This window comes from Pogona vitticeps, chromosome 4 (genome assembly GCF_051106095.1).
Source record: "Pogona vitticeps strain Pit_001003342236 chromosome 4, PviZW2.1, whole genome shotgun sequence".
Taxonomy (NCBI): Eukaryota; Metazoa; Chordata; class Lepidosauria; order Squamata; family Agamidae; genus Pogona; species Pogona vitticeps.
In genome coordinates, this window is record NC_135786.1 from 196696133 (window position 1) to 196714149 (window position 18017).

The 18017-nt window shown below is 39.8% G+C and overlaps 1 long non-coding RNA gene across 2 annotated transcripts; it reads left to right on the forward strand.

Moving 5' to 3' along the window:
- Nucleotides 1-3676: 3676 nt before the first annotated feature.
- On the forward strand, nucleotides 3677-16392 carry LOC110089753 (uncharacterized). 2 transcript variants are annotated; one of them, XR_002302267.3, is made up of 3 exons: nucleotides 3677-9270; nucleotides 13707-13913; nucleotides 14684-16392. It is a non-coding gene; the product is annotated as an uncharacterized LOC110089753 (long non-coding RNA). The 2 variants fall into 2 exon arrangements; XR_002302269.3 differs by having other exon boundaries at nucleotides 15326-16392.
- The last annotated feature ends 1625 nt before the right edge of the window (nucleotides 16393-18017 follow it).

An 18017-nucleotide genomic window follows, 5' to 3' on the forward strand; every position in this document is an offset into this window, starting at 1 on the left:
GGATTGCGTTTAGTCGGAACTCTCCACTATGTCCTGTCCGTCTTGGGTGTCCCTGCACGGCATAGCCCATAGTTTCTCTGAGTTACTCAAGCCCCTTCGCCACGACAAGGCAGCAATCCATGAAGAAGATTTCTCACCTAGTAATAATAATAATAATAATAATAATAATAATAATAATAATAATAATAATAATAATAATAATAATAATAATAATAATAATAATAATAATAATAATAATAATAATAATAATAATAATAATAATAATAATAATAATAATGATAATGATAATGATGATGATGATGATGATGATGATGATGATGATGATGAAGAAGAAGAAGAAGAAGAAGAAGAAGAAGAAGAAGAAGAAGAAGAAGAAGAAGAAGTGAAACCAGTCTGACAAATCCTGCAAGTGTTTTTCCTGCTATTTTAAAAATATCTGAAAAAGTTCATTTTGGATTGACAGATTGACTTCCTTTCTATAGTTCTACAACAACGTGAAGAAAATTGCTTTTTTGTAAAATTGCAGTGATATTCTATTACATCCAATAGAAATGAGGCATAAGGAAAGGCAGCTTAATGAAGTAACAGCATTCATAAGAATAACATTTACCTGCTCACGCAGTGCTAGTAAACATGCCAAAGAGTTCTGCAGATTGACATACAATATATTTATTAGCTTTTCACTTCTTGGCTTCCTGGACTGATTCTGGACATTGGTTACATCTTTCCTTAGCTTTTACTCCTGCATTTTACACTTTGCCTCAAACAACCCACTTCATTAGATATGAGACCGCTAGCTGTCAATCCCAACCCATCTGATCAGGTAACATAAAGCACAGAGTACTTTTTAAAAAATGAACTTTTACTTCCCTATTATTTAAAATAGTTTCTAAGAACATCTGAATGACTGTCTGATTTAGTTAGCCCCCTGTGTTGGACAACTTACACTCAAGTGATCTGTATGGGGAATACATGACACCCCATTTAGAACTAGCCTGCCACCCCCATCTGTCCTAGCTAGCATAGGGTGAGGGATAACAAAAGTTGTGCTCCAGCAACATCTCTCAGCCATTTTGGAAAACTCTTGATTGCTGCTTTCCATTCAACCTCTTCCAGGTTGAAAAGGAACTGTTGAGTAGCACATACTGTAACTCCCTTTTACTCTCTGATCAGAATGTTATCATATTACCATCAAATGGTATCCTCACCAGTTATAATTCTAAAGATGTCATGGTGGCAAACGATGGTCAAATACTTGGCTATTCCTGACCCATTTGCAGAAGCTCAGCATGTTCACATGAGAGCTGTCAATAGGATGTGGACTTGCATTCAAAACCAGCCCTCACTAAGCAAAATGGCAGTGGCTATTTCAAGGTAAGACACGTTTAGACTGGTGGAGCTGACACCAGCAGTAAGCAAAATCATCATTCTGACATGTCAAATGGGTGAAGGAGCGCCTTCATTATTTAGTCAAGATCTCAGTCTGTGCAGTCCAATGGGAAGTCTGCTCTTATCTTTGACTAATTAGAATGAACAGAATGAGAGAGCAGTTAGGTGGGAGGAAAATAAGAACTATGGGCCCACCAATGTTAGAAGCAGAGGTGGACTTGTAAGTTACAGCCACAGATTGACAACTTGTATATCCTTGTCGTACCGTCCATCTGTATGCAAACTCTGACTTTCCTATGTTGTGATTGAAAGTCTGAAGAGGACCTCTACTGCCATTCACTTGAATGCAAAGAGCAGCTTCATGGTAATCAGAATCCTTGCTTTATCAGCTTTCCTGGTCACATAGAAGGGTCTGTCAATGTGAGCAGATGCCTCCTTCAGATATGCTACCCAGTTAAGGAGAATGAAAGAGCAATGGAACATAGAGCTCATAGATGCAGCTTGTGTGTGCACTTCACCTCTTCCCTCGTTTAACTCTCACGGGTGGGCTAAATGTCTTCATGAGACTGCAGTGTTATTTGCAACACAGTGCAGAAGAAAACAGCTGCAATGAAAGCAGAGCTGTGTTGAGTTATTGTTCATATTACAACTCCTTCAAACTCCCAGCCCTTACAGCAAATGGCTGTGCAAGTTGATAGATTTTGAGAACTGTGATTCAAAAATTAATTTTTCCAAGATCTGAATAAAATACACATTTCCCCTCTACTATCCATTTCTCTGCTTCTGAATAGTTTCCACTGTGAGCAAACCAAAGCTGAACATAACCCTTCTTCCTAGGGTCCTTACATCCTGTTAATTTAAAGGCACAAAACATGACTAAAATCATTTATCATATGTAATATTCTCTGAATAGTGTGTTTCTAATCAATAGTTGCCCAATATATTGGCAACAGCAAGATCCATACATGTGAGTCAAAGGCACTGTGTATCATTTTTCTCAGCACTGTCTAAAATAATTGTCTCTAATACAGTATCCAGTCCACAGTAGGAGTATTTGGGTGGAAAATGTGGTATGTTGATGAAAAATTTGCCTATAATTGACAGGATGTTAAACTATGCTGTCGTGGATTATATTTGTAGTTGACAAAGAATGAGATGAAAGCCAAGTTTTCATTTTCTTCATCTTACGAACAAAACTAAAAAGGTCTTAAACCTACTGTTCATAAATAAATGAAGTCACAAATGATTGATTTTCCTCCTAACTTATTCTTCAGTAGGTTGTTGTGGGTTCTCTGTTCTGTTTGGCCATGTTCTTAAGGTTTTTCTTCTTAACATTTCACCAGTCTCAGTGGCCGGCATCTTCAGAGGACATGAGTTCTGACTCCTGTCCTCTGAAGATGCTGGCCACTGAGAATGGTGAAACGTGAGGAAGGACAACCTTCAGAACATGGCCAAAGAACCCAGAAAACACACAACAACCATCAGATCCTGGCTGTGAAAGCCTTCGAGAATACAAAAAAAGAGAAAGTTTAAAACTCAACAAAGCCTGGCTCCCAGCACTGAAAAATACAGCCTGCAAAAGGTCAGTGAACTCTACCCAGCCAGAAGGACCAGGGATCACTGCACACAAAAGACCAGCTAACGACACCCATCAATCACATTGACAGATCATCTCTCCCCCTTATCACAAAAATGCACTCACAACAAAAATACGCTGATCTCCATAATCACCCAATCTCCTAAAAAGGACAAAACCTAATCACACAGTTATAAATACTCAACTATCCAAGAAACTGCATCAGAGCACAGACAGAGTTTTGACTCCTGTCCTCTGAAGATGCCGGCCACAGAGACTGGTGAAACATTAGGAAGAAAAACCTTAAGAACACAGCCAAACAGCCCAGAACAACCATCGGATCCCGACTGGGAAAGCCTTCGAGAATACAGATTCTTCAGTAGCTTATTTTGTTCAACATTACTCTGGGGAAAAGAAACCAAATATTTCACACAGTTATATTTGTTTATTTGCTATTTTACAGATGATATCCACTGGCCAACACTACAAAACCAGGCACGAAACACACACAGAGAGAAAGATCCAATTTGTAGAAATATTCACATTTGCTTCAACATAATTTAATACATATGCAGAAAAACTAAGATCTTGGCCACTAGTCTCATCACCTCCTGGCAAATAGAAGGGGAAGATATGGAGGGAGTGACAGATTTTACTTTCTTGGGCTCCATGATCACTGCAGATGGGGACAGCAGCCCCGAAATTAAAATACGCCTGCCTCATGGGAGGAAAGCAATGAGAAACATAGACAGCATCTTAAAAAGCAGAGACATCACCTTGCCGACAAAGGTCTGCATAGTCAAAGCTATGGTTTGGATGTATGGAAGTGAGAGCTGGACCATAAAGAAAGCTGACCGCCAAAGAATCAATGCTTTTGAATTGTGGTGCTGGAGGAGGCTCTTGAGAGTCCCTGGACTGCAAGGAGAACAAACCTATCCATTCTAAAGGAAATAACCCTGAGTGCTCACTGGAAGGACAGATCCTGAAGCTGAGGCTTCAATATCTCATGAGAAGAGAAGACTCCCTGGAAAAGACCCTGATGTTGGAAAAGTGTGAAGGCAAGAGGAGAAGGGGACGACAGAGGAGCAGATGGTTGGACAGTGTCATTGAAGCTAGCAACATGAATTTGACCAAACTCAGGGAACAGCAACAACAACAAGAAGAAGAACAGGGGGATGGACTTGATGAGCAGGAGACTTGAGGACCTTATAGGCTTCTTCCAACTTCATTAATTATTCTATGAACTGTGATTATTCATTAAGAAAATATGGATGCCAGTATGCAGAAATTAGATTAATAGCTTATTTCTTTCTTCTTTCTTTCTTTGGGAAAGTAAATTGACAAGAACAATGTTCAAACAGAGTTCTGATTCAATCAGGTGTAAGTTGAGAAATTATAATAACAACAAGGAGAAGGAGAAGGAGGAGAGGAAGTGTGCCATCAAGTTGATTCCATTGTATGGTGACTCTTTCCTGAGTTTTCTAGGTAATGAAAAGTCAGAAGTGGTTTACCATTCTGTTCTTTTGGAGGCACTCTGGGACTTCGCAGCTTGCCCATGGCTACACAGGATGGCTCTTTTCCTAGAAAACACAGTGGGGAATTGAACTCCCAATCTCTGCTCCACAGTCAGATACCTAAACCACTGAGCTATTCAGTAAGCTGTCAGGACTGGGGCCATGCCAGAACCATGCAACCTTAGTGCATGCAGGATCAGCCCCATTTCTCTGGGGAGAACTGCTCTAGAGATTGCAGGACTGGGCCCTTTCCTTGCAGCTGCCCAGCTCCTCAGGAGTGCCACTTGTGGAATCTGAGGACCAGGCTATATGAGAACAGGCTTTCCCTATAGACATTTGCCTCAGCAGTGAAGGTCTCTGGCCATGCTATAGTGTTATTCCCGCCTTGCCTGCCAAACCTTGTTGTTTCTGCCTTGCCCCCTTGTTCCTACCCTGCCTGGTTGTTCCTGCCATGTCTGCCTCTCATTGTGTCCTTGGACCCTGCTGCCTTGATACTGTTTCTCCTGACTTTGTCTCCTGGACTGCCTGACCACAATTCACATCATCCTTCTACTGGGCTGCTGTTTGGACTCAGAACCTTAGCTGGTTGGTCTCTGCTTGGACTGAGGGGTTGTTTCTAACTTGTTCCTTTGGTCTTGCTCCAGACTGGGTCCTGGTGCAAGGATAAAGGACAAAACAAGAACAGAGGTGGAAGATGATGACTTTCTCTCAGTCCTGGCTTACCATCACAACATCATTGTTCTTTCAGTTCTACTAGTGTATCAGAAGTGATCCCATCTTCTTTAAAAAGCATCTGAGAGAAAGGGTAAATGCTAAACATAGGGAATACCCAGGCACTCCTAGTGTTCTATAACTGGTTCTTCACACTCCAGTTTATATATGAATGTGTGGATGGATGGGGTAGGCCTGTACTTAAAATTTAAAGATATGCTCTCATCACCTGAAGTCTACTTTTGGCTTGAGAAGGGTGGTGATCACAAATTCCTGTGCAGCATTCCTATGAGTCATCTACCAGTAGGAGGCAATCCAGTCCCATCTAGAAACCTGGAAGCAAAGGGGCAATGGATCCAGGATGCAAAAGGTCAGATCTCCAAGATTTTTTGAGGCACAATAACATCATCTACCGGGCTTCTTGGGTGATTTCCCCATTCCGTCTGAGCTTAGCTAGAAGTCTTTCAAGTAGCAGAGCAGGGGTAATGGAATTACCTGGCAAGGACACACTGTTGAATTGCAGTGTATTGAAGAGTGATCCCTGTCACAATGTAAAATTCTGTCTGTATTTAGAGATGGCTTGGTCTTAAACAGAGAGTTAAGACTCATTTACTTTGAAAAGCTGATGGTTCTTAATGGATGGCCTCAGTTTGGAAAAACTGCTGGTACTGTATGATGGTAGGCATTGCAATTTGTCACAGTGCTGACATACAGAAGGCCATGCGAAACAAAAAACATTTCATCCCCATCCAGGTGTTAGAAAATCCTAGGCTGTCAACAACCATAAAGGGCCCTGTCCTCGTTCTGCCCCCATATGTCACTCCTTTCTAAATCCATCAATTTGTATGAAGATGAGAGAGTTCCTGCTCAGGTTTCCCTTTGGTATTTCCTTGATCAGAAATGTCCCACTTAAGATCACTGTCGTGGTGCATAATATTAAGCTAAGCCACAAAATCTACAGTTCATTCAGAGGCTTACGTTCCCTGGTGATCTATGTATTCATCTGCCAGCAGTATAATTCTGCATTCTGCACAGGACAAACACATGCAGAAGAATAAACATTTAAATTTTTATTAAAGTCTAGTATAAGAATGTTTCAGCCTAGAAGTTCTATCTATTTGGATCTGCAAATACAGACAATAGCTTCCTGTCCCACTGCAGGTGTTAACTTGCTCAGCAGTGCTAAAATGATTATGTCATCAGCAATAGCTGTTGAAGCAAAGGACATGCTGAACATTTATGCTCTGACTGAATTGTCACAAACTGTAGTTTTATACATAAGTTGTTCCACTGAGCTTATGGAGAGGGACCATTAAGCCTGAACAATGCAAAAAAATGCAAAACATGTTGAAATAACAGACACGGTGGTGAGAAAGCATAGATGTTCAGGAAAAGTAAATGCCAACAATAAATTGCATAGAAAATATTAATAGTAGTAATGGTTGCTACATAACAAAGAAATAAATGTACAGTAAAAGCAATTGCATAACAAGAAATGAAAAAAAGATATAGTTGACTACAGCACAAATTATATTAAGCAAATTGAAAGCTACAGAGTACTGCTAGATAAATGCAAAATGACTACGAAGTCTCCAAAGACATCCTTCAGACTAATTTCCTTACAGGAATGCAAGAAAAATGTATTGTGTGTTAAATCCCAGCTTAGTCTAATACGCTTCCCACTCCAGCAAGCTTCAAATTTTTACATTCCTATCCAAAAAGGAAAGTACATCCACCACTCAGGAGTTATGTCATCACATCACCTAGTGCATTGGGAGATATTTAAAAAGGAAGAACCATCGTTCAGGTGAAGAAGAAATGGTTTGTATGCAAAAGGTCTCAGGTTCATTCATTGTCCTAGCATCCAGGATTGAAATTTTGTATGTATAAAGTGCTAAAATGATTAAAGGGAGTGTTGCAAAGAAACTCTGAAAACATCAGCATACATTGGCTAGCTCCTTATCGAAAACAATCAGAGGGAAAGTAAGGTCAATGTAAAATAACATTGTCTCTCAAAGTAGGTAACTTGATACTTTAAAAGATCTCTTTCCTAGCAAGCTAAAATGTGAGCATAGACACATACACGCTGATAAGAGAAACAAAGGATTAAAGAAAATATTGTGGACAATTAAATTCTTAGATTACGGTGATAATAGATCAGTATCCTCCTGGTGCCCTTCATAAGCATTCTGCACACCTAGCAAAGTTGTATTCAAGCAAATTGTTATGGTTAGCATTTTGCTCCAATAGTACACCTCAATTGTTGACAGAAGAGATGAGCACGAATTGCCAAAATGGAAGATCACGAACCATGAATTTATGATTTTGCTTGATTGTTCAGGAATTTTTTTAGACAGCCCAGTAGCTGACTAACCCCCCTCCCAAACAAACTGCTTCCCTGCCCACATAGCCTGTCCCCACCTCTTCCCACTGCCCCTTTGCCTCCCTACCTTTTCCTGCTGCTCGTTCACTGCCTCCACCACCACCACCACCGCTGCCACTGCTATCTTGAGAATCTCTAAGCATGTCCCTGCCTCTCAGATGAGAGGTGGAGATATGTGTAGAGTTGTTTATATATATTAATATGTTTTTGTTTTTTTCTCTCTCTTTAGTTAGCCAGTCTATCAGCCAGCTGGGGGGCCTCTTCGCATATCCCCGCCTCTCTCTCTCTCTTTAAAATTGTTAGCTACCTTGTCAGCCTGCTCAGCAGGAGCTGGCGGCCTCTCATCTGTGGGAGGGCAGGTGGAAGGGGGCAGGGACATTTGGGGGGGCAATGAATCGGGTGGTTTGGAAATCACAAAAAAATGCATTGGTTCAGAAAATTTTGAGATCTCCAGTTTGGAGGAACCCCAACTGATCTGAATAAATAAATTAGCATTTTCTTATGAATTTCCTGGTTCGTTGTAAACTTCATGCCCATCTTTAGTTGACAGTTGAAGAGAAAATAAGCAAATGAGGGAGATATAATTTAAAAAAATGGGGCACATGTACACACCAGAAACCAGCAGCATAGAAACTGACACTAGACACCAGAATCAAGAAGCAGGCATAGGACAGAAGCACAGGGGCAATACACAGAGAACATGAATTTTCCTCCATAGATACAAACTGGCAAATGGCAATGGGTTGTGTGTATGGATTTTCTAAAGATTGCTCACAACTATAATGCATTTTACTTTTTAATTATGTGTTTTAGTGATGTACTATCTATTTTTGAGTGTACCTTTTACGGCTACAAACTCCTACATTTTTGGATTGAAATATGATTTAAGTTTTTCTCTGTAACTTTTATACCTAAAAGCTTTTACTTGAAACATGTTTTTTCTGACTTAAGTATATTGTTTGCAACTTAAGTTTAATCTTCATACATGTAAAAATATTTATGCTGACAGATTTTTCTTTGCTATAGGTTTAATTTCTGTATAATTGAAACACGCTTCTAACTTCTTAAAAGTTGTTTTCAATAACTTGGATTTTTCTGCATAAAAACAATGTAGATGAATAAAGTTTGTAGAAATAGGCAAATTGATTGTGAAGAAACTGAGGAACTGGAAAGCATGGAACATAGAATTCATGTACTGGAAGCTTTGATGCTTCTCTGTGGGTGCCTGAAAAGCTGGCTGAGCAGGCAGAGGCCAGTATGGGCAATAAACAAAAGGACAATTTACGCCTTCATTTGACCTCCTGTTAAAGAAGACTTCAAAGGACACTTCCACTTTAACTCTTGACTTTTAAAAAAAACAGTATTTTTCCCTGCCCCGCCCACCCCCAGCCGTCCATATCACAGCTGTGGGAAAGCAAGAGAATATGCTTTTGTTTTGGGGAAACATGAAAGAGGATTAAGATGTTGTTTACAACAGGTGTGGAATAGCTCATTTATTGTATAAAAGGGATTAGGAAAACTAATTAGATAGCCTATCCTACCTCTCTGGAGAATGTGCTTTGCTTATGCACTGTGCCTCAATGAGGCTCAGCCTTATTCAGAAGGAAGAGACTTTTTCTGTTTGCCACCCTACAAAGCTGTGCATGGGAAAGATGCAGTCTGTGCATGACCAAGATCTGTGCTATCATTCTGATAAGGTATGAGCATCAGGTAGTCTAGTTTAGTCTCTATTGTTCTCTTATGTGTTTCTTTTGAATTGCCTGAGACTTTCTTAGCTGAGCTCACCCACTGGAAGAGAAAAATGAAGCAGCTTCAGACACAGATGAAGATTGATATGATCGGGAAAGGTTATATGTTTCCACACTGGAATTAACTCTTTCAGAGATAAATATCAGCTGTGACAGACCAACACAGACTCAAACTACCAAAGAGTGTTATGATGCTTTATAGTGCCCGGAGGTATTTGATAGAATAATAGAATAATGGACTTGAAAAGGGCTTGAACGTCCTCAAGTACAACACCTGCACAACTCAGGAACCCAAATCAAAGTATAGCTGGCAGATTGTTGTCTAGTTTTCTCTTAGTGTCTCTAACTTGAAGCACTATGGGGTGGTATATAAGCAGCACACTTAGCTTTTGCTTTGCTAACTTTGGAGCAGTCACCATCTCTTGAGGTAATTGGTTCTATTGTCATACTGCTCTAACAAGTAGAGCATTTTTTCCTGATACACAGCTGAAATCTGAGTTCCTATAATTTGAGTCCATTATTAAATGATCCTGCCCCTCCTCCGTATGACTATCTTTCAAGTGTTTTGCTATCATATCTTCCCTCACTCTTCTTTTCTCAAGTCTAAACATGCCCAGTTTTCTCAGTTTTTCCTCACAGGGCTTGGTTTTCAGTTGACTGATTATTCTTGTTGCCTTCCTCTGAACTTCTTCCAGTTTGCTGGTATCCTTCTTTAAAGTGTAGTGACCAGAACTGGACACAGTACTCATGATGAGGTCTAGCCAGTACCAAATAGAGGGTAACTAGTACTTCACAGGGATCTGGAGACTATACTTCTGTAATGAGGCCTAAAATAGAATTTATCTTTTTGGCAGCCACAATACGTGATTGGCTCATATTCACCTTGTGATCTACAATTCCAAGATCTTTCTCACTCATAGTATTACTAAGCCAAGTATGAACCCCCTTTTTAGCTGTGTGCTTCTTTTTCTCTCTAGGTATAGAACTTTGCACTTATCCCTGTTCAATTTCATTCTGTTGTTTTCAGCCTAGTGCTAGAGCCTATCAAGATCTTTTTGAATTTTGTTTCTGTCTTTTTGGATTAGAGCATCCACATTTCCATTCCCCTTCAGCATGAAGCACTCTAAGAATCCTGTAGGATTACTTAGTTGTGCAAGGACAATCATGTGAACAATATGAACTGTTTCCCTGGTATCTGTCGGGAATGGGGGTGGGGCTTCCTCAACTGATTACAAAGGCAGTTAAGTGATTGATCATGTGATGGGCAACCTGGAAAATATTTAAAAACACTTCTCTAAATGTCATTATGTATGCAAAAATATGGATTGGATTTGGCTTTAGTTTTTTTTAAAAAAACAGCTTTCCCAGCCTCTGGGCAGGTGACAGGTGGTATGGAGAAGTAACAGAAGAAGCAGACCATTGCCCATATCACAGTCCTGTAGGACAGAACTGTCTACTCATGGTCGGCCTTGTGTCTCTGAGCTAGCTTGCTCCTATTAGGTGAGATGCTTTCTGCTCTCTATCACCAGTGTTGAATAAAACTCAGATGGCAGTCTAATCAGCTTCCATAGGTGGAATAAAGCACCATTTTATCTCCATTTTGGATGTGCCACAGGGCTGTCATTAATTGCAGAGACATTATAGAGTTAGAAGGATAATTGGTCTATCTTAATACAAGACAATTTCTTATAATCATAGATGACTAGACAGCTTTAGCTTCTCCCATGCATTCCTTCCCTACCTTGACAATCTTCCTTCTCCCTTACTTCAGCAAGTCTCATAGTATTTCACAGCAGTTCGAAGACAAGGACAGACAATATCATCAGAAAAGGAATTGGCCTTAGTGGCCAAATTCCTATTGGTTAGTATTGTAAATCACACTAGATTAGGCCCAAAGAATCAATGGAGATTTAGTGAGTAAATTCTATGTAAGTTATATTGATACTTTAGTATAGTAAGTCAAAGTTAGAGTAGGCTCATTCGAATCAATGGAACCTACAGAAGATGCTGACCAGTGAATCTACAGTTGTCATTGTATCTTCAGCTGCATTAAGACGTTTAAAGGACTATATCTGGCACCCAGATGACAAGATGCCCCTAAGACCCAAATTGCACAAGTCTGAAAAAAAGCTTGAAAAAGTTACTTTTCCAACCAAATTCTTAAATCCCCCCCCAGGGTGCTGAAGTCCTAAAGACAATGTTCACAGTGTGAAATATGCTGAAAGAAAACTCTATATCAACATCAAGTTCCAATATTTAGCTGCTTATTCTTTTTTACTGCACTCACGTAAACTGTTTAGAAAAATATATTACAGTGCTCAGCTTTCTTTTAAGTGGTTCTCACACACAGCAGGGGAGAGTTTTTTTCACTCATGTTTTACCAAAACAAGCAATATTTACTGAAATGGAACTTTCTTTCCCAAGCCAAAATGTTCTGGCATGTATGGTTGCATTTATGTCTATATGTTTATGTGAGTACTGTATTTGGTTATAGTGCTGTTACCCACAAAATGGGCTGCTTCATCCACTTCTGATTCTGTCTCCATAGAAACGGTGGACTACATTTCCAACAAATGCACAGTCTGCTCCTTTCTTATTTGTTTCATTGCTCCAATTTTAAAACCACTTTCTCCAGCTACAGTTGCACATTTTTCCTACCCCATGTTCCCAAATTCACCAGGCACAGTGCCCTTCATTCACAATTTATGTTTCTCTCGTGGGAAGAGACAAAGTAGCAGTTGGCAAAGGGATTCTTAGGTTGGAGAGTTTCTGTAGGATCAAGGCAAATCCATCTTCTCTCTTTTCTCTATGGAAAAATTATACTGATAAAATGCGACAAGAAGACCAATGCTGTTTTTTTTTAAAAAAAATGTTGAATACGTAGGAGATTGGTCATACTCTGTAGTTGTTCATGCTCTGAAAATGGATTGTGCAGTTGCGTAAGTGCACACATGTTCATATGTCCATGTATGCTTCTATTTGAATTTGTATATGTGAGAGAGTATAAGTACAATGATTTAATGAAGTCAGGGATGACAGGGTCAAAACAGCTGGATATGCATCACTGGAATTTGCCCATGCTCAATTTCCTCTACTGATGCATTCTGGATGAATTTATGAGTTATAACAAATCCATCTGCCAAGAGATCTGTTTGTGTCTATGTAGTTAAAGCAGCTCCTTTGTCCTCCTGCTTGGTTGCTTATTTAAATACTGTTCCATTTGCACCCATAAAATCCACAGCTGCTTTTCAGCAGCAGCAGTAGTAGTAGGATCAAAAGTGTAACCATGTGTCTCTTTTGGGCTAAAGTGAACTGGCACTTTGAAGGTGGAATGTGCACCAAGATGAAATTCCCTCACCAATAGGTAACTTGCTCTCACTATGCATAGCAAGTTCAATGGAGCAATTGTGGGTAAGAATCACAGCAGAGCAATAAAGAGTAAATGCCTCTCCATGGCTGCTTCAGTTCTGTTCACTTCTGAGCCTAGGTAGGCAGTGACAAGGACTGCCCCCCCCCCATCTTGGCAAGCAAATTTTTGAATCCCAGTTTCTGCGATGCAGGGTGCAATAGCACACCATGTACTGTTTGGGAACTCACAGATACTCCCAGTCCACACTACCTTCCAGTGTGACTTGCGTAACAACAGCATCACCCTTGATCAGCCCCAGATGCCCTTCAAGTAATTACTTACCAGTGTAGGATAGGCAAAAATTCCCCATCCACCTTGACTCAACATGCCAATCAGGAGAGACAAGACCAAAATTCCTATCTGGCCCAGCTGTGATGAGTTTCACTTACACAGGGCAGGCAGGTGGGCTGCTCAAAAACCAAAGAGGTCTGGCTGGAGGTAAAGGTAAAGGTTCCCCTTGACAATTTTTGTCCAGTTGTGTTCGACTCTAGGGGGTGGTGCTCATCCCCGTTTCCAAGCCGTAGAGCCAGTGTTTGTCCGAAGACAATCTTCCATGGTCACATGGCCAGTGCGACTTAGACACGGAACGCTGTTACCTTCCCACCGAGGTGGTCCCTATTTATCTACTTGCATTTGCATGCTTTCGAACCGCTAGGTTGGCGGGAGCTGGGACAAGCAACGGGCGCTCACTCCGTCGCATGGATTCGATCTTACGACTGCTTGGTCTTCTGACCCTGCAGCACAGGATTCTGCAGTTTAGCCCTCAGCGCCACCACGTCCCTGGCTGGAGGTAGGTTAGCCTAATAAAAACTTTCTGCTCCTACTCACAGCCAGGTCTTCTGGATAATGCCAGTAGGCATTCCCCGCTGTTCGTCTCCCTCCACGCTATGGGGGAAGAGTCTCACTTTCTTCTTTGTTTCATTAGTGACCAAATTTGGGCAAAATCCTATTTTTACTTTTATTTATTTATTTTTAGGTTTGGTGGTCCTATCCTTTTTGAAGTTTGCCCCTGTCCCCTCGGAAAAATGAAAAATCAACATCCCTGCAATGGTGACACTGTCCCAACATAAGGAATCGAACAAAAGGGACAACATGGAGATTACATTATATTTGATGATATGCAATGACGGCAATGATGATGATGGCAACAATAACATTGACGATAGAAGTGGCAGCATCCACAGTATGTATAACAAGAGAAGTGTGATCACTCTGTCTCAGCTAGGTTAGGAGAGACCATAAATAAGACCGACTGGCAGTAGTAGCTCAAAGGTTGAGGGGAGGCAAAGATGTGAAGAAGTTTCCAGCTATGTGTAAAAGACGATGCAAAAAGATGAGTTATTTTTCACATAACCACAACATTTTTGAGGGTTGGGTGGGAGTCAGATTCTTGGAGAGAGGCAACAAAACAGACTTTTTCTTCTTCAAATTATGATTCACTTCACTGGAAAAAACTACTTTTTCTCCATTCCTCACTTTCCTAAGACATATAATCTCAAGGAACACAACAACTCCAAATAGCTTTGCCAAATAATTAGAAGTAAAATAATAGAGGTTAGTATCCTGTTGACTAAAAGTAGAGCAGAATGGAAATCTTGTAAGCATCTCCCTAGTTCTGCACCCAGGCTCCAACAGAGAAACCTGAATTTTCCAGCAGAGCACCATGTTCCAGATCCCCCAATTTCTCAGTCTCTTCACACATGATAAATAAATATATATAGTATATATAAAAGGACAACATTGAGATCCTTGTAGAATACAGAGGAGGACATTTTTACCTGGCACATTGTAAAAAATTATCTTGTCTTTTAAATCAATTACTGTCTGTAGTGAACAATATTTTCCTTTTGAGTAGTTTTATACCAGTGCCTGCTATTGATAAGGCTTCAGAGCAGCACAAAACTGCATACAGCTAGGAGAACAGTATTTGAATATTTTGCTTATTTTATGCAGGTGGCTAGGAGAGATGGGGCACCTGTTCTGCTGCAGGAAGTCACTGTGACAGTGCAAATATATGTCCCACTGAGCATCACTGACAACAAACATTATGCCCAGCTTCTGCTTATCTTCAGAGTTTATTACTGTCTCCACTTGGAAACTGAAATATGATTAGATGTTGCTTTGGCTGACCAAACCGTATTTTGATTGGTTATTTAAGCAAACAGTCACATTTTCTATATTAATATGTATATTTCCAATTGTGAATTCACAGATTTCACATTGTACATTAGCCCAAAGTGGCATTACTGAGAGTTTGTTGTTAGCAATGGCAATTCCATAAATGTTAAAAATTGTCTGACTGCAATCCCAGTCATTGGTAGTTTGCTTTGTTTTGTGATTGGCCACCAGGAGGTGAACACCAACTTAGTTTACATTGCAGAGACAGAATAATCAATGGTCAGAGGGGGGATTGTATAGCTAAAGTGGCAATGTGTATTCTTCTTCTAATGGCATGCTAACTATAGAGTTGGATTTAACTCTATGTGTTTAGTTTCATTTTAAAAGGTGTTACATAACAGTGGGGAATATTTGTTTTGTTTACTTATTTTAAACTTGATATCTTACTTGCAAATAACTTCTCTTTATCTTTCAAAGCCTGCAACCAATGTTTCTCCTTCAAGAGTATGTCTGCATAGCCTTGCTGTACTGTCATTAATGTGCTGAAGTTGGTAGCTGCAAAAAGAAAGAATGGAGGGAGAGAAGGTCAACACGCACTAGAGTGATAGCAGGGGTGATGCTACAGGTGGCCTTCTATTTTCACCCTAACTATCCCCCACCCATTCATACTCTCAGAAGATTCTTTTTTTTTTACTATATTTGAAATGCTTATGCCTATTATATAAATAAATGAATTGAATAATAAGGTCCCTGTGATTAACTGACCAGCAAATTCCAGTACCGGTGCATGAAATTAGAGGACAAGGTTCTCTGTTATTGTATTCAAAACCAGTACTGTTTGTACACTGCCAAATAATACACAGTCTATTGTTACTTGAAAAATATCATTATAAATTTCAGACAGCCTTGCACAGCTGAAAACAGAACAAAACCCCTCCTTCTAGTCAAGCTTCTAATTTAATGGATATATATATATACACACTTTTTCATTTTTACACTTCTTCTCGGGCTCTGCATTGTGGGAATGGGAAGGCATTGTGTTACCTGGAAAGCCACCTTTCTCACTTTTATTCCTCGTCCATAAAGCCAGGAGGGTCCAATAAGTGATTCCTCGATTCTACTGCCCCCATGGAGTCACATCTTCTCCATAGCTTTACTCTTCTGTCAGCCACCCAGAATATGCAGTCTGGCTAGGACAACTGGATCACATAATGAAAAACAAAAAAGTACAAATTGGTACAGCTGGTCATCTGAGGTAAAATACATGGGAAAAGAACTGCAGTAAGGAGAAAAATGTATTGGCTGAAGAGTGACAGAGACTGGGTTGGAGGCAAAACACATCACAATTTAAAGCTGTCACATCCAGAGTCAGAATAGCATGATGCTGCTTGGTCTCCAGTAGCAGATAAATGAAAAGAAGATATTCAGTGTCTGCCTCTGATGAAAACACACACTTTCATTCACACCCTCACAGTTTGTGAACAAGAATGACTTGAAAAAAATTAAATAAAATCTCAGTTTCCTAATTTTATCAGCATTCAAAACATAACATACAAAAATATGCATTGTTTGTATTCAGAGCTGTCTTTTAATTACAGACGTGCAAGTAAATGACATGTTTTCTGGCAGGCATATCCAAAAAACAGCAGCAACAGGAAAGTATTCAGGCTCATCTGGAAGCACTAAGAGAGTATTTTGTTGGTTTTTGGTGTTTTCTTACCATGAGCCTAATATGGAAATTAAAAAGCCAGAAAGCTCCCTTCAAAATTCATTCCTCTTCCTACTTCTGTTCTATCTGTAATCTTGCAGAGGCTTCTTTGATTGGGAGAGATTCTTTTCTGCAAATTCATATATAGCCAGATCTATCATTCTGACAGAATAAAAACAGTCTGTTGCTGCAGAGATATAGGATGTAGGATAAAATACTCCCCACCCTCCGCCAAAAGTGTAGCTACCCTCAGGCTAGGTCATGGGCTGTTACATACAAAATCCATAATTTCACACCAGTCTTATTCTCAGCGGTTACTTTGCCTCATCGGTTGCAAGTTGTTTCTTTCCTTTTTTATTTTATTTTGCAGTGTTTCTGGGGGGAAAGATTGTTGCCTTTGTTTGAAACGCAAACAAACACTTTGAAAGCCAGGAAACTTGGATGCTCTGGAGATAACCAGCTCTGGATTAGCATGGATGTCATTGACCTGGTCATGGAAGATTGGCATCCACTACAAGGCAGTTTGGCATCAATCTCATAAAAGAAGATTGGATGCTCCAGCAAAATGGGGCGAGGGAGAGAAGGAGCATGCTCATGTATTTGTGAGAGTAAATATAATAACTGCACAGGCTGGATTCAGTATGCTGGTTTCCAAAGAAGCTGTGATTTTCTATTACAGTATTATTTCTGTTATCTTTAATTTAGCAAAAATTGTAATAAAAGGAGGTCCATGTGAATGATGCTAGTTTGCCTACCAGCCCTTTGTGTCAAGTGTACTGGTGTTCAAGAGTATGAAGCGGGTAATGGTGTTAGACCAGAGTAGTGCACAGGAGAGCTAGCCAGTGCCTATATCACTGCTGGCCAGGTTTGTTTGTTTGTTTGTTTGTTTGTTTGTTTGTTTATTTATAGGTTACCATAACTCTTGGCTCAGAGCAACAAAGGCATCAGTATAAGAAAGAAAGAAAGAAAGAAAGAAAGAAAGAAAGAAAGAAAGAAAGAAAGAAAGAAAGAAAGAAAGAAAGAAAGAAAAAGTCAATTGTTGTGATTGGTTAGCAGCCATCTTCATCTTTCTGTGATGGAGACCAATAGAGGTGTCTACAGTTTTCACCAGCATGTAGGAGTGATAGCTGAGTATTTAAGCCCTTTGCCTCAGATGCTGGCCCTACCATTTGGCTAGTGAAGTGGTCAACTCAAACAGCAGTTTGACATAGAAACAAGGTGCTGGAAAAGGAGATAGCTTTATTGATTTGATTTGATTTATACCCTATCCTTCTCCTTATGTGGCTGGTATTAAAAACACATTAAAAACAAAGCTAAAAAAACAAATTAAACATATCTAAATTAATCAAATTGCAATGTCTAAAATCACAAACTACTTCCCCATGTAAATCTGCACACATCTAAAATTACAAATATTTATAACACTGACCATAAATATCTGCTTATTGATACCAATAATTG